We start from the raw sequence: 23,394 nt of genomic DNA on the forward strand, positions 1-23,394 counted from the left end.
GAATATTGAAAAGACTGTCTTCATGGAGGGCATATGCATTACAGCAATCTTAGAAACATTTCCACGGGCTTAGCAAAATCTTAAGTGTGGCCACAGAGCATGGTCAATTTTAGCATTAAGTGTATCTTCTCAAAATCAATTACTTTGAACAATGACATGGGAACCAGGAAGTACATTTTCTAATATGATCACATTATTTTGAAGTTGTTCAGGATTTATCTTCAACATTCAGATTTACCTAGACACTAAGCTGCTACGGAAACACAAATATTTCTGGAAAGTTTCTTGACTCCTTTTTTGTAAGTTTTAACTCCATTACCATGAAATCATTTGTTTATTATAGAATGACTTTCATCCTGGTTCTGCTGAGAACTTGAAAAACTAGAAGAACCAACAAATGACGATAAAGTGTCTCTCTACATTTTCCCATTACTCTCAATATCTGGTGGACACAGACCAAACTTTTAATTTTGCTTCCTGCCTCTTCAGCTTTCCTATACACATTTTCAGGATATCTGGTCTCTGCCTCTTTGAACAATTTTCTTTGTATTTTAAAAGAAAAGACAGCACAATTGGACTATAATAGACACTGACATCAACAACCCACAAAATAACTGTTGTTAAGTTGAATCAGCAGTGAAAGTTTTTCAGTACATAATTTTTTTTTCTCTCATTTGAGTCTTTATCTATTTTAAGACATGGCATAATTACTTGGAAATGGTGAGCCAAGTTGGAGACAGTCAAACAGGGCACTTCATTCTCATGAGTTACTGAGGGTCCATGTGGCCTGGGGGTACTGGCTAGCTCAGTCTCAAACAACTGAACTTTCTACCTAAAGTGTCCCATGAGCAGAGAAGGATTTTATTAAACTCAGTTGGGGGAAATGTGAAAAAGCATCAGACTAATTACATTCAGACTCAAATGATCAAGCAATAGTTCTTCGGCTCAATCCATAAGAGAAGCTTTACTAAGTGAGACTCAGAAGAAGAAAAATAATTTTTTAATGTGTTAAGAAATTAGCAAAAATACGACCTGGAATATGGCATTTAACCATGCCAAATGGCCCAGCCCCCATTTGGAATCAATGAGAATAACCTGGCAAAAAAAGTGTACCATCAAGTTCTGAGAAAGTGAGTACTGGACACCCTGACTCTGTGGACTTAGAAACAGAGGGGGGAAATACACACTTTTTTTTCCTACTCCTATGAAAACAATGTTAAAATTGCTTTGAGGTCTTTACTTCACACAAAATAGCATTATTCTGTTTTGAATCAAGGTAGTATGTTGTAAGCAGAGAACCCAATTCATCTGTTTTTATCAGGTAATAAAATGGAAGTGAGGTCCCAATAAATGTCTATTATCGTGCTTCTAGCTGTAAAAGACATACCTCAGGAGTTTTATCTGCTGTAGAACAGCAGATGTTCCTGCTGAGATTCTGTGTAAATTCTCTTTGGAGCAAACAAAGCACTTTTCTTTGTGGTTGACGGGAGCCAAACTAGCAGTCCTCCGAAGGTGTGTCCAAACCCTAGGGATTCTAAACAGCACTGCCACCCTGCTTTCTCTCAGCCTCAGCTGGGAAGTGAAACATTACTACAATTTTTCAAATTATTTTCCAGTGCAGAAATGTTTTAACTTTTTGCCTTTGCAAAGCAGCCTGGGAGTATTCTTTCCTTTCTTTCCCCCAACTCCCACCTTGGGATTGTTTGTTTTTCAGTTATTTCTTAACCATAGGTAAATTTTTAAAACGACTGAACTCGCTAAGTGCTGCTCCTGACACGATATGAGTAAACTGAAATATTTTCTTTTAAAATAATAAAATACACTCGCATGGTGTTCCAGAGATAGAGACTGCTAAAAAGTCACTTGGGGCAAATACTGCATAGTTCTTCTGCACAATTTTTAGTTCGTACCAATTGGAGGGATTATGGTTTTAGTAAATGCTTTGTCTACATTGGATGATAACTCTGTGGCTTTTGTTAGCTATTTATTTCTTGGGTGAAAATAGTCCGAAATGAAGGAAAGTCTGTGTTTATTTTGTAACTATTTCATTAGTAGGTTATAAGTTACATTTTTTTAATTGCTCAGATTTTACTGAGTAAAGACATGAAAGTAATTTCTACAGGATTTTTTTAGCCATCCATGTTTCCAAAGGTAAAGTTGGAAGCAAAATTTCATCCCCTTGTCATACTGCCTAAGTCTTATTTTTTATTTCTAACCTTCATTATTTAACTGGACTGTTACACAAAACAGGACTATTTAAAAATGTCTCATAACATCGCCATGTCCTAAAATTTTCCATGGCCCATATTTTGGATTATACCTTCAAGACTTTTAAATAGTGAATAATTCTATGCTTATCCAGGATCCAATCTTCCCATTACTGTTCCTGTTCTCTGTGTCCCAGTTCACAGATTTTTTTAGCATAAAGCAGCCATAAGAAGAAAACATATTTCAGAGGTTCTGAAAGCAAAAGAGGTATGGAAACCTCAATCTCTCACTGCTCGTGAGCCTAGCTGCTAATCTAACAGTATTAATTTATTACCAACAATTACTACAATTTTATATACTACAATTTGTGCCACGACAGGGGAGAGGCCCTAACAGCTTCCATAAGTTGCATTTCAAAGTAAAATCTTTTCTACACTCTCTTCAGCAAAGTGAAACCAAGGCTAACATTTTCACCAGGAAATGATGTCCTTCACCTTAACCTCACAAGAGTTATTTGTCGAAAGCCATCCTAAAATCACTTGCATCTTGACCTCTTGTCCCCAGGTTTCCCAGAAATGAGGAAACCATCATTTTCTAGCTTATCTAGAGCACGACTACCCTTCTGCTCCACCACCATGACTGCACAATCACTGGGAAAGTAGTGCAGCTGATGTCTTAAGGGAAGAAAGGGTAAGAGGTGACACCTGTTCTACTTCCTTTTCCCAGCCACCCTTGAGCAGAGGTTGGGCTGTGTCTGAAAATCTTCCAGAGACTTCCTTCCACCAGCACGGTTGTCACATAGAGACTGAGGGATGATTTATGTGTGTGTCAACTTGGCTATGCTATAGTACCCAGTTATTTAATCAAACACTGATCTAGGTGTTGCTGTGAAAGTATTTTTGTAAATGTGCTTAATATCTACAATCAGTTGACTTTAAGTAAAGGAGATTACCCTCAGTAAGGTGAATGGACCTCATCGATCAATTGAAGTCCTTAAAAGCAAAAAGAGGTTTCCTAGAGAAGAAGGAATTTTGCCTCAAGACTGAAACATCAGCTCCTGAGTGTCCAGCCTGCAGGCCTTCCTGCCCCATAGATTTCACACTTGTCAGTCCCTACAATCTCATAAGCTAATGCTGAAAACAAATTAGTTAGTATACATATTGATTCTGTTTCTCTGCAGAACCCTGACGGATACAGAACCTGTGAGCTAACAGGAGGAGCTATGAATAGATACCCCTGTTCATGTTGGAGAAGTACGCTTCTAAGAACTTCCCTTAAACTTGGGAGGATTCCTAGAGAAAACCAGAACACAGCTTTCTCCTTTGTTTGGCTATGTATACATGGGGACCAGTGCACTTCCTTTTTTTCTTTTTTTTTGCCTCATTTTAAATATGTAATTGTATTGTACTAAAGGCAAGGTCTCACAATTCTGCCTCAATGTTTTTAGCAAATAAATATTTATGGTAGAATAAGGTTTTTGGTTATATGAATCCATTATCTTTGACAATATATCTTGGCACTTAGGCATTTTGTTTCAACAAGATTTTCCATTACTGTTCCTGTTCTCTGTGTCCTAAACACAAAGTGTTTAGGTTTGGATATATTGTTATAATTATACGTAATTAGATCATTCAAGGTAATTGAAAACCAGTAATTCTTTCAGGACGAAGAAAACATTTCCTAGAAAATTTTACACAAAACTTAACAAAACTCTTGAATTGTGAAAAATGGAAAATGCTGATCAATAAGGATCTTGTAAATATTACTAGCTTGAAACAACTGAACAAGAGGGCTCTTCAGGCACAAAGATGGTTTCTTGTAGCATGCTTTTAGAATCCCAAATATTGAAAGGCATCTATAATTTTTTAAATTATTCTTTTATGTAGAAAAAGTTCCATCATGTCAACTAATTTTTCATCGTAGAGTGTTTAGAAATTTCAGAAAGCCTGCAGTTATACTGATCATGCTCTTTCCATCCATTCTATGTGACTAAAGTTAATAATGACTCTTAGTTGAACAATCTCACTTCCCTGCTCTATAGCAGATTATATACTTTCTAGATTCACATTAGTTTATATTAAAAAAAGAGGAAAAGTACTAGATTATAACAAACAAAATAGGCAATAAAATGCTAGTTTAATTAAAATCTATATCACAGATTTTTAAATATAAACTTCTGACTAACCTTAGTATTATCTAGGGTAATTGATCTCAATCTCTCTCTCTTTTTTCAAAGATTTTTATTCATTTGACACAGAGAGAGACGGAGCACATGCACAGCAGAAAGAGGGGAAGAAGCAGAGCTCCCCACTGAGCAGGGAGCCTGATGCAAGACTTGATCCCCCCAGGCCCTGGGATTATGACCTGAGTGGAAGGCAGACACTTAACTGACTGAGCCACCCAGGCACCCTAAATATCCATCTTTTGAAAACAGAATGTGAGACAAATGTAGAAATGGTACTGGATAAGAGGACTGATATTTATAGTCATTTTCACTGCTTATTTTTATTAACATTCATTCTGCTACGTTCTCAGAGCCCTAGTGAAAAAAAAAAAAAAAGAAGATATGCCTAATTTCTAAGCTGGTACTAACTTATAATTGGATCCCAAAAAAATATTATTTCTGATATAAGAAACAATATATTACAGTGGTTAAGTCAAGCAGATCTGGTTATGAATCCTACCTCTACCACTTTCCAGCTATGTGACTGCAGAATTAACCATTATAGGCTTCAGCTTCTCCATATATAAAATAGGGATAGTAAGCTTACTCACTAAGTCATTATAATGACAAAGTTTTATACATACAGATTTTTAAATAACTGTACATACAAAAAGAGACACTTAGCATGACACTTGACAAGTAGCACATGCTTTATAAATGGTACATAATATCCTATTTTAGAAATTGCCTTCTCTCAAAATCATTAAAATTCTATTCTTAAAAAAATGTATCTTCTTGTTCACTATACTTAAAAATTAACTAGCATTTAAAATGTCTGTTTACATTAATGCTCACCATGAAACGTAAAACACAAAAGTTAATTGTGTATTTTTTTAGTGATAAGCAACAGAAATGTACTGAATGAGAAAATGAATTTCTGGGTATCAGATAGTCCCAAAAGCCTTGGAAAAAATCAGGAGTTAGGCAGTTCTGAGGGTCTAAGTAGCAGAAGCTAATGATTTTTCTCTTTCCCCCCCTTTAGGATTTTGCTGCTACAATGATTCCATTCCAAGTATTTCAATCATTTTGACTCAAGATTCAAATTCCAAGAGATGATGTCTCATTGGTCTAGATCCGTTGAGAAAAAGTAGACCTTTAGCTACAGTCCCACTTGTGTTTTGCCTGCCAAAGCAAAGTCCAAAGGCTGTTACAAGGGAAGGAGAAACCAATGCAAAGGAGAAAACATATACTTTCTATGTACAAAGGTACTGTCTTTTATTGTCCTTCATAAATCATATGCCCTGATAACTTTACATAATCACGTATTTTGGATAAATTTTAAGGGTCAAGAACTATGTTAATTCTTTAATGCCCCCAAACACACATATACACACACTCACAATAATAGTAGAGAACCTAGAATTGTAAGTAAACATGCAATACTCTCAAATATGTTGACATCTCCTGGAAGTGGTAATGACAAACTTCCATTTCTACTTGTACATTAGGAGTGCATTGGGAAAATCTGCTCTCCTTCCTTAGCTCCTTTTCCCACCTTTCCTGGTCTTTGCCACTTTGGTTTCTGAGAGTGGCAGCAATGTTAGCAGGATCTTCCAGTACCAAATAGTCATAATATGGGGTTTTGAGATAAGGAATAATGAATGAGAGGCACCCTGAACCTCCACAGGTACCCACACTCATCTGTTGACACGGGGAGTATACTAGAGATGCTAATCTACTTGACACTTCTGATGAATGGTAAAAGTGATTCAATCACTTTTCAATTCAAACACTATCCAATTTAGTCTGTTTAACTTCTCAATTATAGAGAAGTTGAAACTTTTCCAATAGGGATAATTAAATGAAAATCTTTCATCTTTGAAAAAACATCAGTAGGCTACTACAAAGAATTACATCAATGTATACTTACCAAGTGGTGACTTACTTCAGGCTGATTTCTTTTAAGTTATATATAATTCTAAAAAAAAACTGGTTAACATCTTCCCAAAATCTGTAGCAGAATGAAAGCAGTATATTCGATCAATGAGATTATTTTTTAAAAAATTGTCAAAGGTATACTGAGAACAGCAAAGAAGTGACAAAGAACAAAAACTGCTATGAAAATGCACTGAAACATCAAAGCAAATGCCTTGCACACTTCAAAATGTTCTCCTGAACTATATTACATTACAGTATAATAACTGACATTTGTAATAATAACCCTAAGTCCTTAAGAATTCTATTTAAGTTAAAAAGGATGTGATATATTTTAGAAAGATGTGCAAGAAAAAAAAAATTCTTTGAAAGGCTGGATATAAAAGGGGTAAACTTGGGGAATTTTAAAAATATATATTTTCTTTTTTTAATTTTTTAAAAGGTTTTATTTATTTATTTGACAGAGAGAAATCAGAAGTAGGTTGAGAGGCAGGCAGAGAGAGAAAGGTAGAAGCAGACTCCCCACTGAGCAGAAAACCCAATGTGGAGCTCAATCCCAGGACCTGAGATCATGACCTGAGCCAAAAAAGAGGCTTTAACTCATGGAGCCACCCAGGTGCTCCTAAAATATATAATATTTTCAAAAAAATAAAAAAATATATATATAATATTTAGCTCTCAAGATTCTGGATAATGGGGCTCCTGGGTGGCTCCGTGGGATAAAGCCTCTGTCTTCGGCTCAGGTCATGATCCCAGGGTCCTAGAATCGAGCCCCACATTGGGCTCTCTGCTCAGCAGGGAGCCTGCTTCCCTTCCTCTCTCACTACTTGTGATCTCTGTCAAATAAATAAATAAAATCTTTAAAAAACAAAAAAAGACAATAGCTTTTTTCATAGTTTTTCATTCATGTTACCTGCCTATTGTGGCTTGTCTAGGACTCCATTCTTGGTAGAATGATGGACCATCTGTTGTCTGCTATGAAGCTGGCTACCATGCAGAAGGAAGAGAAAGATGGTGATTTATGCTCTCTCTCCTTCCTGGAGGTCATGTGGCCATGACCTCTTTCAAGGAGAAGTACAAACCTACCATGTACTAAAATGAGGAAACCAAAATACCGGTGAACAGCCCTAATAACTGTTAGGCACAATCAAGTAACTAGAAAGTAAGGGAGGAGAGTTCAAACTCAGGCATCCTAAAAACAATGAGTTGAGAGTAAAGACGAGAAGTCTCTAAGCTGTGTGTACCTATCAAGGGGAGGAGTAGGGGAAGACATCCTTTAGAGAGTTTTTTTCTCTCCTTGCAAAAGTGTTTTAATAGATCTTGCATAAATGTCATCATGTTGGAGAAATCATAGTTTCAAGGCAAACTTGCCCTGTGTTCAAGTCATGGAATTAACAGATATGCTTAATAAAAATGGGAGGGGGTACCTGGGTGGCTCAGTGGGTTGCAAGGGTGGTTCAACATCTGCAAATCAAAAATGTGATGTACTACATAAATACAGGAAAGGACAAGGACGATATGATGCAGAAAAATCATTTGATGCAGAAAAAGCATTTGATAAAGTATGCCATCCTTTCTTGATTAAAACTCTTCACAGTGTGAATATCATAAGAGCGATCTATGAAAAGCCCACAGAGAATATCATTTTCAATGGGGAAAAACTGAGAGCTTTTTCCCTAGGGTCAGGAACATGGAGGGGATGTGTCCACTATCACCACTGCTGTTCAACATAGTACTAGAAGTCCTAGCCTCAGCAATCAGATAACAAAAAGAAATAAAAGGCATCCAAATTGACAAAGAAGAAGTCAAACTATCACTCTTTGCAGATGACATCATATTCTACAGGGAAAACCCAAATGACTCCACCCCAAAATTGCTAGAACTCATATAGGAATTTAGCAAAGTGGCAGGATATAAAATCGATGTACAGAAATTGGTTGTATTTCTATATACTAACAATGAGGCAGAAGAAAGAGAAATTAAGGAGTAGGTCCCATTTACAACTGCACCCTATAAGATACTTAGGAATAAACCTAACCAGAGACACAAAGGATCTGTACTCAGAGCATATACAACAGACATGAAAGAAATTGAAGAAGACACAAAGAAATGGGAAGACGTTCCATGCTCATGGATTAGAAGAACAAATATTGTGAAAATGTCTATGCTACCTAGAACAACCCATGAATTCAATGCAATCCCTATCAAAATACCATCAGTTTTTTTCCACAGAGCTGGAACAATAATCCTGAAATTTGTTTGGAACCAGAAAAGACCCCAAATAGCCAAAGGAATGTTGGAAAAGAAACCAGAACTGGTGGCATCACAATGCTGAAGCTCAAGCTCTATTACAAAGCTGTGATCATCAAGTCAGTATGGTACTGACACAAAAATAGACACATAGATCAATGGAACAGAATAGAGAACCCAGAACTCTCAACTCTATGGTCAACTAATCTTTGATGAAGCAGAAAAGAATGTCCAATGGAAAAAAGACAGTCTCTTCAACAACTTGTGTTGGGAAAATTGGACAGCCACATGCAGAAAAATGAAACTGGACCATTCCCTTACACCATACACAAAAATAGACTCCAAAGGGATGAAAGACCTCAATGTGAGAAAGGAATCCATCCAAATCCTTGAGGAGAACACAGGCAACAACCTCTTTGACATCAGCCTCAGCAACTTCTTCCTAGAAACATTGCCAAAGGTAAGGGAAGCAAGGGCAAAAATGAACTATTGGGACCTCATCAAGATCAAAAGCTTCTGCACAGCAAAGGAAACAGTCAACAAAACCAAAAGACAACTGGCAGAATGGGAGAAGATACTTGCAAACGACATATCAGATAAAGGGTTCATATTCAAAATCTATAAAGAACTTATCAAACTCAACATCCAAAGAACAAATAATCCAATCAAGAAATGGGCAGAGGATATGAACAGATATCTCTGCAAAGAAGACATCCAGATGGCCAACAGACACATGAAAAAGTGCTCCACATCACTTGGCATCAGGGAAATACAAATCAAAACCACAATGAGATACCACCTCACACCAGTCAGAATGGCTAAAATTAACAAGTCAGGAAACGACAGATGCTGGTGAGGATGCGGAGAAAGGGGAACCCTCCTACACTGTTGGTGGGAATGCAAGCTGGTGCAGCCACTCTGGGAAACAGCATGGAGGTTCCTCAAAAAATTGAAAATAGAGCTACCCTATGACCCAGTATTCGCACTACTGGGTATTTACCCCAAAGATACAAATGTTGTGATCCAAGAGGGCACCTGCACATCAGTCTTTATAGCAGCAATCTCCACCATAGCCAAACTATGGAAAGAGCCCAGATCTCCATCAACAGATGAATGGATAAAGAAGATGTGGAGATATATATATATATATATATACACACACACATTGTGTGTATGCATACACACAATGGAACACTACTCAGCCATCAAAAAAAAAAAAAAGAAATCTTGCCATTTGCAACTACATGGATGGAACTAGAAGGTATTATGCTAAGTGAAATAAGTCAATCAGAGAAAGAATTACCATATTATCTCACTGAGATGTGGAATTTAAGAAACAAGGCAGATGATCATAGGGGAAGAGAGGAAAAAATGAAGTAAGACAAAACCAGAGAGAGAGAAAAAGCATAAGAGACTCTCAATCATAGAAAACAAACTAAAGTTTGCTGGAGGGGAGATGGTGGGGTATGGGGTAACTGGGTGATGGACATTGGGGAGGGTATATATTGTAATGAGCACTGGTATTATATGTATGGAGACAAATGAGTCAGAGACCTGTACTCCTGAAACAAATAAGGCAATATGTGTCAATTAAATGAATTTAAATTTAAAAAAAAAAAATTTATCTTTTGGGACCAATCACTTAACTCTTAGGATCTGCTTTTGGATAACATTTTGACCTCAGATTTAGGGCTTATCTACAGTAAAGAACAAGTTCCTTCTATTCCAACAATATTCATTGGGGAACTGAAAATTTTTAAATTTTTCTCATCACTATCTGTCAGAGGTCCAGCCCGGGAAGGACTGCACCACAGGTTAAACAGCTAAGCCAAAACATCACTGGACACTCTGACAGACTATTACCCTTTTCTTCCACTAAGGTTTTACATTACCCATGACAAACCTTATTAATTGATAAGACAAGGGATGGCAAAACTGACTAAAATTCTAAGTTCCTAAAAGCTTGTAAGTTAACAATTAAAACAGAAAAGTTAGAGAAAAAAATAATGATGGCCTCCAAATTGAGAGTACAAAAGCAAGAAGACAAATGACACGTGTCTGTGTGTAGGTGTGACATGTGTCTGTGTGTAGGCATGACACATGCATCCTGTGTGCATGACATACAGTACAGGAAAAATAAGATAAGTAAAACCTGATGTCTGCCATCAAAATGCTTATCAAATTGGAGGGTGCAAAAATATAAAAGCTTATTACCTCATTATACTGAGGCAGTGAGTAATAAGTAGAGTATGTGGTTCAGAAGCATATGCAGCATAGAGCCCTGGACTTGGTTTCAAATTTCTAATTTGTATACAAAGAATGAGTATAGCATTCTGGTAAATGCTTGAGCTTTGGATTTAGACAAATGTATCAGGGTTCAACCTGAGAAAGAGAACTAGTAGAAGATACATATTAAGAGATTTGTTGCAAAGAATTGGTTTGTGTGATTATGCGGGAGGCTAGGCAAGTCTGCAATCCAAAGGGCAGACCATCAGGAACCACAGGCTGCAACTCACAAGCAGGTGAAGCTACAGGCCTCAGGCAGAGCTTCTTCAAGGAAGCTTCAGCTCTGGTCTTCTGGCCTTTCAACTGACTGATTTGGGCCCATGTAGATTACCTAGGATAATCTACCTTACTCAGAGTCATCTGATCAGGAACTTTAATCACATCTATAAAATACTTTCACAGCAACACCAGACTAGGTTTCACTGAATGCTACAGTGGGAACTGAAGCCTACCCAAGCTGACACATCAAACTGACCATCATAACAAACCTGATTAAGTGCCCAACACTATCACTTCCTTGCTAAATGACCTTATGAAAATTTCTAAATTTCTTTAAATCCTGTTTCATCATCTGAAAAGCTGTAAGGGCAACTTCTCATAGAATTGTTGTGAAGATTAAATAGATCCAGGTAAAGTGGGCCTAGCAATGTGCCTGGTATACAATAAATACTCAGTAAATATTACTCATTATCATCAGCCACACTATCTGGGTGATACTGAGCAAGTCAACCCCTTTTTCTGAGCTTCGGTTTCCTCACCTGTAAAATCAGAATATTAATAACTATAATTCATGGGAGTGACATGAATATTAAATGAATATAAGTTAGAGGTGATATTTTTAATTGTGCCAAAGGTATGTTATCTGCTTAGCAAATTATAGACACTTATATTTTTCAAAACCCATTTTAAAAAACAATTCTCTTAAAAATTCACCCGACAATTATAACCATAGAAGTCAAGTTCATAATGGTTTCTTATATATCACAATACATCTTCAGGTTAATAAGTGGAAATACATCTTCAGGTTAATAAGTGGAAATTCATAAGATTCTCATAGGTACAAACACTCATACACACATACACACACACCTACCCCACACACATAATTTATAATTTATAAAATACTATCAAAACAGGACATGTCAGGGAAAATATTTTAGGATATTATACTAATATTAGTTTAATTATACCTTTATTTTAAAAGTGATTTTAGAGAAGTTATGGTTTAGTTGTCTTAGCCTGGAGTAAATCTACTTAAGTTAGAATCCCAGCTCCATTGCTTTCTAGTTGAATGAAATCAGGAAAGTCACTCAGCTTCTCTCCACATCAATCTTCTCATCTTTAAGATGAAGGTAGTAACAGTACCTTTACAGGATGTTGTGAGGATTTAAGAAGCTGATACCTATAAAGTGCTGGAGCTTCCTGGTATAGAGGCGTCAGCTCTCTGAAAATATCACTTCACGTTCTCCTGGAATGTCAGCAGGATGGCTTCCTGTGTGAAATACTACACTGGTCCTGTAGATTAAAGGAAAATTCTGTTAGATATTTACAATATCTTACCAATTAAAATTAATGTGTTCCCCTATGAAAGACTCTTTGGCAGTAACTATTCCATCTATATACATCTTCTTTTTCTTGAGAGTTTATCCCACAGATATACTTACATTGCAGCAAAAGATAGAAAACAAGTGATTATCAATAGGAGAATGTATTCTTTTTTATTATGGCATACAACACAGCTATAAAAAGGAATAAAGAAGCTTTCTATATATTGATACACAAATATATATAAGATAGCAGATGAATAAAGCAAAGTATAAAACTGTGTGAAATGGAAATGGGAGCTAAGACTATATATATTCTTGTCTGTTTGCATTTACATAAAGAAATTCTAGAAAGATACAAAAGAAACTAATCAAGTGGGCACCTTATTGAATATTTTATTTGTTTATTTGTCAGAGATAGAGCACAAGCAGGGGGAGGGGCAGAGAGAGAGGGAACTCCATCTCAGGAACCCCAGGATCATGACCTTAGCTGAAGACAGATGCTTACCTGACTGAGCCACCCAGGTGTCCCTCAAATGGGCACCTTGTGGTGGTAGGACTTAGATAGGACCCAGGTTAACAGTGAACAGGGCACAGAGCAGAACATTTCACTATATGCCTATTTACATTTTTATTTTTGAACCATGTGAATGTGCTCCCTATTTAAAAATACATGTTGATAGAAGTCAATGTACCTGTTGTGTCACAAAAATGCTGTGTCACAGACAACACCAAGACTTAATAATTATTTATTCTTGAAGATCTATCTACAGGTCAGCTGAGACTCAGCTGATCCAAGCTGGGTTCCATAGACAGGCTCTGCTTCTCATTCAGATCCACAGATCTGCTCCCTGTGCCTCTCATTCTCCTTGAACCAGCAGAAACAAGAAGCACAAGATGACTAATGGAAGCATACAAGCCGTCTAAAGTCTTAGGCTGAAAAATGACACAACTGCTGCTCATATATCATTAGCCAGAACACGTGAAGGATTGAGGAACTACCTTATGCCCACAAGGAAGCCATGGCAGGAGTGCAGATGCAGGGATGGGTCTATGATTCATTCTATCACACCTGTTAGTAACTACAGACATCCTGAATATTCTAAAACTAGAACTGTGAATCACAGGTCTAAGGAGTAGCAAAAAGCAGGCATAACTTTCCCGAAGATTGAATACTCCATGAATGTCATGTCTTGTCTTGATGATTCTGTCATCACCATCCATCTGGATCATGAAGGAAATCGAATGAAATGAAAGGAAGACAAACTTATGAACTCACAGGACCAGAAGAGACTTTGGACCACACTTTAGCCAACACATTTTGCAGCTTAGGCAACTGAGGCCTGGATAAATTAAGTACAGTTGGGATACACAAGAAACAGTAAGTTAACTTGAACAAAAACAAGAAGCACTAAAAAGAGCTGTAAGCCCTAAATATACTTATTATTTATTGGGGTAAAGAACAATCATAAAAAATCTTAAGAGGTACATCAAAGATTTTGTTAAATGCAGATCCACTAGATTGATGAAAGTTCCTTACAGTCCACGTGATGGACTAAGCCAGGAAATAAAGAAGGAAAACCACAGTGACATTAACTAAAAACAGCACCCACAATCATAAATCAGAACAGATTTCATGCATACAAAGGAATTGTGATTTATAGATAGAACTCAAACATACATGAATAATAAAAGCATATTATATATTTATTTTGAAAAATTTTATTAGATTTTTTTTTACTTAAAAGAGTGCAAAGCCGTACAAAAAAATAAATCTCCATCCTTTACCAGACAACCATGCCACCTGCCCCACCCAGAGCAAAATATTGTTAGTAATTTCTTATATATTTCTCCATAAATGTACCATGTTTATAAAGATAAAAATACAGGTCATTTGCATCTTAAGTATGTATTTCTGAAGACCTGGCATAATTCAAACCTATTTTCCGAGAAAACTGTTAAAGTATAATGAGTATCATTTTTTTAACCAGTTCAAATGGCAAGGCATTAAAAACAATTTATAATTAACTGTCTACTAGCTTGAAGAATTATGCAATTCTTAACTAATTATTTTTAATTTGGGTAAACTCATAATATTTTATTTATATGGAAATGCAAAGGACATAGAATAGCCAACAGTCTAGAAGAACAAATTTGGCAGTCATACTACCTAAATTTTGAGACTTACAGTATAGCTATTGTCTTAAGACAATATGGTACAGAGTGGCATGGGTGTAAGGATAGGTGAATAGATTAATGGAACAGAACATACATATTCCTGAGGGTTTTCTCACACTAATAATTATGACTTAGCTGAGAATTCACTAAAATGACTAAATGTTTTTCATATTTATCCATGTCAGCCTCACCTTCATTTTGCTCAGCTGATGATCTGGAACAAACACAGGACTTTACATTTATCACTACTACATTGTATCTTATTAGCCATTGCTCTTCTTTTTAGCTAAGATCTTTCTGGATTTTCACTCTGTAATATATTCTAATATATTCTCTATCTCTTCATGCTTCTTACTGTCTGTGAATTTGGCAATCTTGTTATTTAGCACTCTTTTGGTTATAATTAGTAAAGATTCAATTAAAACTGAGTAAGCCAAAGAGAAAAATGTATTGGCTTGCATGATCAAAAAGTCCAGGGTAGATTCAGATACAAAAGAATCCAGGTAATCAAATCATATCACCTGGGTACTCATCCTCTCTCAGCATCATTTTTCTCTTTATGGACTTCAGCCATTGTCCCAATGTTTCAGCAAAAGATTTAAGTCTATCTCTCATTGGCCTGAAATGAATCATATGCCCTTCTCAGAACCAATCAGCCAATCAGTGCAGTCAGGAGATATAGTTCTCAGATTGTCCTTATCTGAATATCACATTCATTCCTGAAGCCATGGATGATGTAAGCCTCCCTTCAGTCCTGTGGACTGGGAAGTGAAAAGGGGGAAAGGTGATTTCCGAAGGAAAACATGGCACTGTAAATAGGTTGTAAGGGGATGGACACCACAGAAAGGAAAATAAGATATTTACATTACAGGACTCATCTAGAATGCTGACAGAAAAAAAACCAACCAAACAAACAAACAAAAAAAAACACAACCCAACACTGCTAGATATGGCCAAATGAAAGGATAAATAAAAGGCTTACAAACATAAAGATACTGATAAAGACAAAGATAAAGATATAAAGATAAAGATAAAAAGAAGTTTATCAAAAATAATCAATTTTTATGTTTGATTTTAAAGTATGGTGCCAGGAGAATTAAGTGGCATTATTAGGTCTAAAGGAAGTAGAATTATTATCACTTCCATATGCTCAATACTGGTTCAGATTTAATTGCCCTGTTCTATTTATATTGAATCCAAAAACTGGAAAAGGCCTATGTCTCAAACAGCCAGGACACCACTATAACGAAATGTCATAAGCTGATCTTCAGTTTAAACAACAGATATTTATTTCTCACAGTTCTAGAAGGTGGGAAGTCCAAGATCAACGTTCCAGCAGAGTTCATCCTTGATTAGTGCTCTCTTCCTGGCTTGTAGGCAGCTGCCTGAGAAGGGTGCCCATATGGCCTTTCCTTATTGTGTGCTCATGGGAGAGAAAGCTAGCTCTCATGTCTTTTCCTCTTTTTATAAGGGTGTTAATTCCATCATGGGAGACCGCACCTATAACCTCATCTAAAAGTCGCCCCACAAACCCCCATGAAATATTATCACATTGGTGGGGATAGTGCTTGAACATAAGAATCTTGACAGGTCACAAACATTCAGTCTCTAACAGTACACAAAATAGCTGTAACCAAGTTCAAAAGTCAACAGAATGGCCCAAAGAAAAGAAGTTTATCTAGCTGTTATTCACACAATGAAAATAAACAGAACCAAGGTAGTCGATCCAATCATGGACCCAGAAATAGCATTCCTCTTAGTGAAGCTTAATCTGCAAGTACACAGAAGAATATTCTCTGCACCACCTCCAGTGTTTTTCACTTGGACCAGGAACTAATATTAAAGTCAACAAATGAGGAAAAAGGCCTCCAAAGGTTTTATTAAACTCAAGTGTCCCATAGGCAGGAAGTCAAAGCACAAGAGATTACACTTAATGCAAGCAAACTGGTCAATTAATTGAAGAATATGACACCAAAACCACCTTTTAAAATCCACAAGAATATCAGATAAATACATGATTGAGGGAAACTGGAAATTCAAGATACAAAATGGGTGATGCCAAAAAAGAAAAGAAAATTACAGGTTATTATACCAATTAGAGCTTTTAAAATATGTTTTAGCTTAGATATTTAGCTATTGCAGGGCTGTCGTTTTCATTTGCTGGATCTACTGAAAGAAAACAAGGTATGAGTTTCCTACAATGTCTAGTTTTTGTAATACAAAAAGGGATCTTAAATGTATAGAAAGTAATAAGGAAATTAGTAAACCTACCCTAAAACATGCTACCAACCCCAGTTCAATCACTGTATGCCCACCTTAGTGTTGCTTCAGGGTCAACCATCCTGAAGTTTACACTTCGATGTTTAGTGCCTACTATGATGAAGAAACAGGAGATACCACGATCTTTGGTGCCCCAGGATAAAGTTATACCCCTCCCCCTGACAACAGAGGGCTTGGCTTCTAAGTCTCAGTCTACCACTAGATCAGTAGGTAAATCACTTAATCCCTATAAAACTAAACTACCATTGATGGAGAGGAAAAGGGGAGCAATAATGCCTGACTATGAATAATGCATCATTTTGAAGAAGTGGCCTAGCCAAATATGCTCATTTATTACACGAACCCCAACTAGTCCTATACAATTTCTAATGCAGTATGCTCTTACTGGTTTGGGATGCTTAAGTGGGGGTAAAGAGATTAACTTTAATAATTATAATCCAAAACTAATTAGAGCAGTCATTGGAAAAATATGTCAACCACTTAATCTTAAATGGGGATATTCATTCACTATTTATAAAATTGCAAATTTCCATGAAAAAGAATAAGTTCACTGGTAATACTGAATAATTCAAAATGTAAGGCAAATATGTATAGAAAAGATTTATTAACAGTAATGTAATATTTTATTTTTCATAATGTTTTGAAAATCAGTAATGAAAAATTTTTTTATATTTTGACATTAATTTTATTGTACTATATTTAATATATGATATGCATCACAGTGTACTATTTTCTTTCCTTCATCTTTCATATTTCTGCAGTTTAATATTTAAGACTTTATCTTCTAGAATAAGTTTTAGATTCACAGAAAAATTGTGAAGAGTTCCCATGTGCCATATACCCAGTTTCCCCTATTATTAACACTTTTACATGTTTTTAGTTTGCATTACTTTTATCTCCATTTGATTCTTATTTTTAATCAACATACTAATATATTTGATAATATGACCAAATAGTACCAAAAAGCTGATAATCAACTTCATCAGATCTAGCTGCATCCTTCCCCATGAATAACCACTTTTATCCTTTAACTATTTCTTCGAGTTATTTAACTTCTGTGCTTCTAAATAATATATTTATGCCTAATCCCTTAAATTATCAATATTAGAAGTTTAATAATACTTTTTCCAAATGTTCCATCATAGCGATCACCAGCCCATCAAAATTAACTGCCAAGCAGTCTAGTGTAATCAAATACTCCATCCATTTCATTTCTTCCCACTGATTCCATTATGGAACTTGTATCCTCTTGCTATTGTCTGCAGGTGGTAGCTCCCTAGGCTCAACGCAAAGCTGAAACTTCCTTCATCAATCACCTAAGTTGGATACCCTTTATCTTGGGCCTTGGAACTTCTTGGTCTCTCTTGGGTTGCACCCTCAATTTGTTGGAATAGATCTTCCAGTCACTTCCTGAGAAAAGACTCCAAGGAGTCTTAAAAGTGTTCCTTTTCAATTCACTGTGCTAGGCACTTTAGTGGGCCCTTCCGAAGTGGAGACTCATGTTCTAGCATCTTAGTCTTTGCTTTCTATCTGTTAAAATGGTGCTGAATCTCTCCTCCACTCATAACTCCATGCCCACATTTTACCAGAAATCCTGTGAAGTAATATTTTAAATGTATAGTCCACTCGATTATTAATTTTAATGGCATGTGTGTTGATTTTGGGACGTGGTCTAAAACTTTGGAATGTATTAACAATAACAATACAGCAGAGCCTTTTAGTAATCTTCTTTCTTCCCATAATGCAGACCCCATAAAGCTCTAGAGCATGGCAACACGGCCAAAATGCAGAACATTTGCTGAAACCAAGACCAACTTACATTTTATAACTCATCTTTGATATGCAAAGAATTCTAATGTGCTATATTTAAATGTTGGTTTGCTCTGTATGTGTGCCACCCCTTCTTCTTACTCTATTTTAAAAGCTGGAGCTGTCCTAATTTGTGAGTATGAAAAAGAAAAAAAAAAAAAAAGACTACTGTATTTGGACTTGCTATTTAAAACACCTCAATGTAATTCTCTCCTTCATGTGTGTTTTAGAATTTTCCCCTATTAAAAAGCTTATCAGGGTCAAGATCTGAGAATTAAAAGGAAAGGAAATGTGGTTTACTGGAAGCTTATAACTGGTCACTTAAAAACTCTTTTCTAGTCTTTAAATAATGATTTGAAATAAATTCTATCCAAATTTTCTTTAACTAAGTAACCAAACACCATCAACACACCTAAATTATCTAAGAGGAACTACCTTTTAAATAATCTCTCTCAAGTAAAATGCTTGTGATTTTTTTATTGTGAAATAAATACAGTTTATGCAAGTAATTGCAGTGAGAATATTTATAAATATTTGATAAGATTTGAAATTAACTTTAAGAACTGACACTGAATGTCAATTCAGTAAAAAGGTATTTTATTACTGTAAGTAAGATCAAGTTCTCTCTGGAGTTAAAATAGATCTCTAAAATATTTGAGGGGTCAAAGATAAATACATATTGTAACATGATTAGCAGCAGCTTCAGGTTTTTGTGGCAAATAAAAGCCAGTGCTCCTCGCACTTAAAAGTGTTTAGTAACACCTTACCAAATGTAGTGGACATCTGTTGTTTGTGTCTTCCTGGCATCTTCTAGGGACCTGTTCTTCTTTCACCCCATGTGGCTCTGGAAAATTTGTCAATCAGAGGGCCTTACTCTGACTTAACTTCATGAACTGGGACAGCTCCTGGGCTAGTCGATCTTTATACCTTCTGCTATTCACAGATTGGTACATGGGGGTGAACATATGACCCAAGCAGAACCAATCAGAGACCCCTGATGAGAGGTTATCTATGGACCCCAAAGATTCTCTCTTCCTCTCACCTTGACTTATAAAAGACCAGAGGAGTCTGGGGGTGCCAGTGTCAGTGGCCATCACTGACTACCACACACAGAGAATCTGCTAGAGAACGGTGTCAATACCCTGAGAAATACTGAATTAAATGAGAGAAGTCAAGAAAGCCTAGAAATCTGTTGACTCCCTGGATTCAGCGTGCTAAGGCCCTTTCCACATTGGGACTTTCTAGTTAGAAGAGCTAAGAAATTCTTTTTTTTCTTGAGACAGTTTGAGTTGAATTTCTGTCTGTTGCAACCAACCAAGCATCCTGACCAATAGACAAAGGTAAGGCCTTTTCACAAAACACAATGCATAGTTAAGGCATACCTAAGTACATTTGAACTATGATTGCCCATAAATGGTACATCTGCCAAGTAAAGATTATAAAGTTATATGAATGGAACAGAATTTAAGCTTTTTTTTTTTTTAAATAACCTTGCAAACAGTGCCACTACTCACATACGAGTGGCCACAAACTATCTACAGTCAAAAATAAAGCGTACATGGGTTTGGAGGTAAACAGGTGAGAATAAGATGATAAACTCGGGACAAAGAAGCACAGACACTCCCTAACCTGAAAATCTTTTCAAAAGTCAGAGGTTTCGTGTCTGTACATTACACAAAAAAACTATTAGATAACTTAGGTTCAAGTCTGAAGATACTGTTCAAAAAATGTAGTTCAGAAAATGTACTGAAGAATGTAACTCAGAAGCTGAAAGACGAGTCTTGAAAACAGGGATATGACGTTGATTTATATCACATTCATGTTCTTGTACTACATTATAATACTTCTTAACAAAATGTCTCATACTATGGCTTTGCTCTTTAGGAAAGCCTGAAATATAAGAAATATCCATTATAATCTTCAACTCAATAAAGAGAATTATATACCCAATATCTATCAAGTTCTTTATGTAATCCTGAATGTTATATAACTTTTCTTTTTTCATCTCTTAGGGAACAAATACACTTTTTTTAACCACAGTGTGAAGAAATTTCATTGTCCAAAGGTAGGTTGCAGTTATATAGGTTGGAAGTTTTCTAACATGGAAATTCTCTCCTACAGAGCACATTCTGTAAGCTCATGTTTGGAATCATTTTCCTTCTTGTTTTATCTTCCCCAGTTAACTCACATGTCAGAAGAGATATGCATCTCTAGACCAGGGAAATCATAAAAGTAACATAAAATGTGCAGCATTATCTTCTAATGATTCATTTTCTCATTCCTCTCTATAAAAGCATCTGGTGGGGATCTTTTCCCTGTGGACACCAAAACCACCTCCTTGATTTTACCTCAGAGTCATTTTTCTTGAATGTCACCAGACCTTGAGTTGATGTGTTCCTGTGTTCTATACTCCTTAGTTATGTTATATTCCTCCCTAGATTATACTTGGAATTGGAAATCATATCATTCATTTCTATATCACTAATGCCTACCCTAAGCCAAGCTCTCAATTGAGGTCAGTTTTTAAGACAAGTAAGGACAACTAGATATCCATAGGCCCAGTGATGAACTTAGACCCTTACTTCACATCATATACAAAAATTAACTCAAATGGATCACAGACTTAAATGTAAGAGCTACATAGAAAAAAATATAGGAGGAAATTTCTAAGACCTTAAGTAAGGGAAAAATTTTTAGATAGGACACCAATCCATAAAAGAAAAAATTAATAAACTGGACCTTAACAAACTTTAAAACTTCTGCATGGCAAAAGACAGCTTTAAGAAAAATTAAAAGGACAAGACATAGACTATGAGAAAATACTCGTAAAGCACATATCTCATGAAGAACGTATATCCAAAAATATACAAGTAACTCTTACAACTCAATAATAAAAAGATAATCCCCCCAATTTTTTTTAAGAGAGAGAAAGCGTGTGCACGTCAGTGGGGTGCAAGAGGGGCAGAGAGAGAGGAGAGAGAGAATTTCAAGCAGGCTCCATTCTCATCATGGAGCCTTATGCAGGGCTCAGTCTCAGGACCTCTAGATTATGGCCTGAGCCAAAACCAAGAGTTGGGCACTTAACCAACTGAGTTACCCAGGAGAGCCCCAAAAGACAGCTCAATTTAAAAATGGGTGAAATATATGAGTTGATATTTCACTACAAAGAAGATATGCAAATGGTTAATGGCTAATAAAGTCATGAAAAGATGTTCAACACTTGTAGTCATTAGGAAAATGTAAATTGAAATAAGCATGAGATACAATTTCACATCCATTAGAATGGTTGTAATAGGGCGCCTGGGTGGCTCAGTGGGTTAAGCCGCTGCCTTCAGCTCAGGTCATGATCTCAGAGTCCTGAAATCGAGTCCCGCATCGGGCTCTCTGCTCAGCAGAGAGCCTGCTTCCCTCTCTCTCTCTCTGCCTGCCTCTCCATCTACTTGTGATTTCTCTCTGTCAAATAAATAAATAAAATCTTAAAAAAAAAAAAAAAGAATGGTTGTAATAAATAAGGCAGACAATAACAAATGTTGGTGAGGATGTGGAGAAATGGGACCCCTTACACATTGTGTGGGACCACTCACACATTGCTAGTGAGAATATAAAATGCTACAGACACTTAGAAAAACAGTTGGGAAGTTTCTCAAAAATCTAAACATAAAACTACCAAATAACCCAGCAATTCTACTCCTAGATATAGACATAAGAAAAATTTTAAACATATGTCTATACCATGACTGGTATGGAAATTTTCATTTCAGAATAAAGAAATGTTAGTAATAGTCCCAAACCAGAAGCAACTTGAATGTCAATCAGACAGTAGATGGATATACTAAGTGTGTTACACCCATATAATGGAATACTATTTTGAAAATAAAAAGGAATAACTACCAACACATGCTACATCACACATAAACCATAAAAATGTTATGCAAAGAGAAAGAAGCCAGACACAAGAGACCACGTATTACATACTTTTATTTATATAAAGTGCCCCCAAAAGGCAAATTTATAGGCATAAAACAGATTGGTAGTTGCCTGGGTCTGGGAATATTAATGGGAATAACTATAAATGGCCATCAGAGATCTCGTTGGGAAAATGAAAATGCCCTAAAACTAATTATGGTGATGGTTGCACCACTCAGTAAAGTTACTAACAATCATTGAATTGTTGGATTTAATGAAATGGACTTAGTTATATGTAAAGTACATCTCACCAAGATTTTTTTTTTTTTTTTTTTTTTTTTAGGATTTTATTTATTTGACAGAGAGATGGAAAGCACAAGTAAGCAGAGCAGCAGGCAGAGGGAGAGAGAGAAGCAGGCTGTCTGCTGAGCAGGGAGCCTGCTGCAGGACTCGATCCCAGGACCCTGGAATCATGACCTAAGCCCAAGGCAGCCACTTAACCAACCGAGGCACCCAGGCACCCCTCACCAAGCTGTTTTTAAAAAGGAAAAGTGAATGAATCATTGCCTCATTTATACCCCTTGCAAAGATCCTTCTCTCCATTGTTGTTTAGCATTCCATTAAATGAATACACCACCAATTTCCAGAAGTTTTCCACTCCCAATTTTTTGTTGTTGTTGTTTAAAAGATTTTAATTTATTTATTTGTGAGATAGAGAGTACAAGTAGGGGGAGCGGCAGGCAGAGGGAGAAACAAACTCCCGGCTTAGCAGGAGATTAATGCAGGACTGGATTCTAACACCCTAGGATGGTGACCTACGTCCAAGGCAGATGC

At 36.3% G+C, this 23,394-nt stretch overlaps 1 long non-coding RNA gene across 1 annotated transcript in view; it reads right to left on the reverse strand.

The window, feature by feature from the left end:
- LOC309861210 overlaps positions 1 to 23,394 on the reverse strand; it is a 309,191-nt gene that overhangs the window by 249,673 nt on the left and 36,124 nt on the right. The window contains exon 3 of the long non-coding RNA XR_014309815.1: positions 12,246 to 12,358. This is a non-coding gene — a long non-coding RNA (uncharacterized lncRNA). The remainder of the gene's footprint in view (positions 1 to 12,245; positions 12,359 to 23,394) is intronic.

This window comes from Mustela nivalis (genome assembly GCF_964662115.1).
Source record: "Mustela nivalis genome assembly, chromosome: 3".
Lineage (NCBI taxonomy): Eukaryota > Metazoa > Chordata > Mammalia > Carnivora > Mustelidae > Mustela > Mustela nivalis.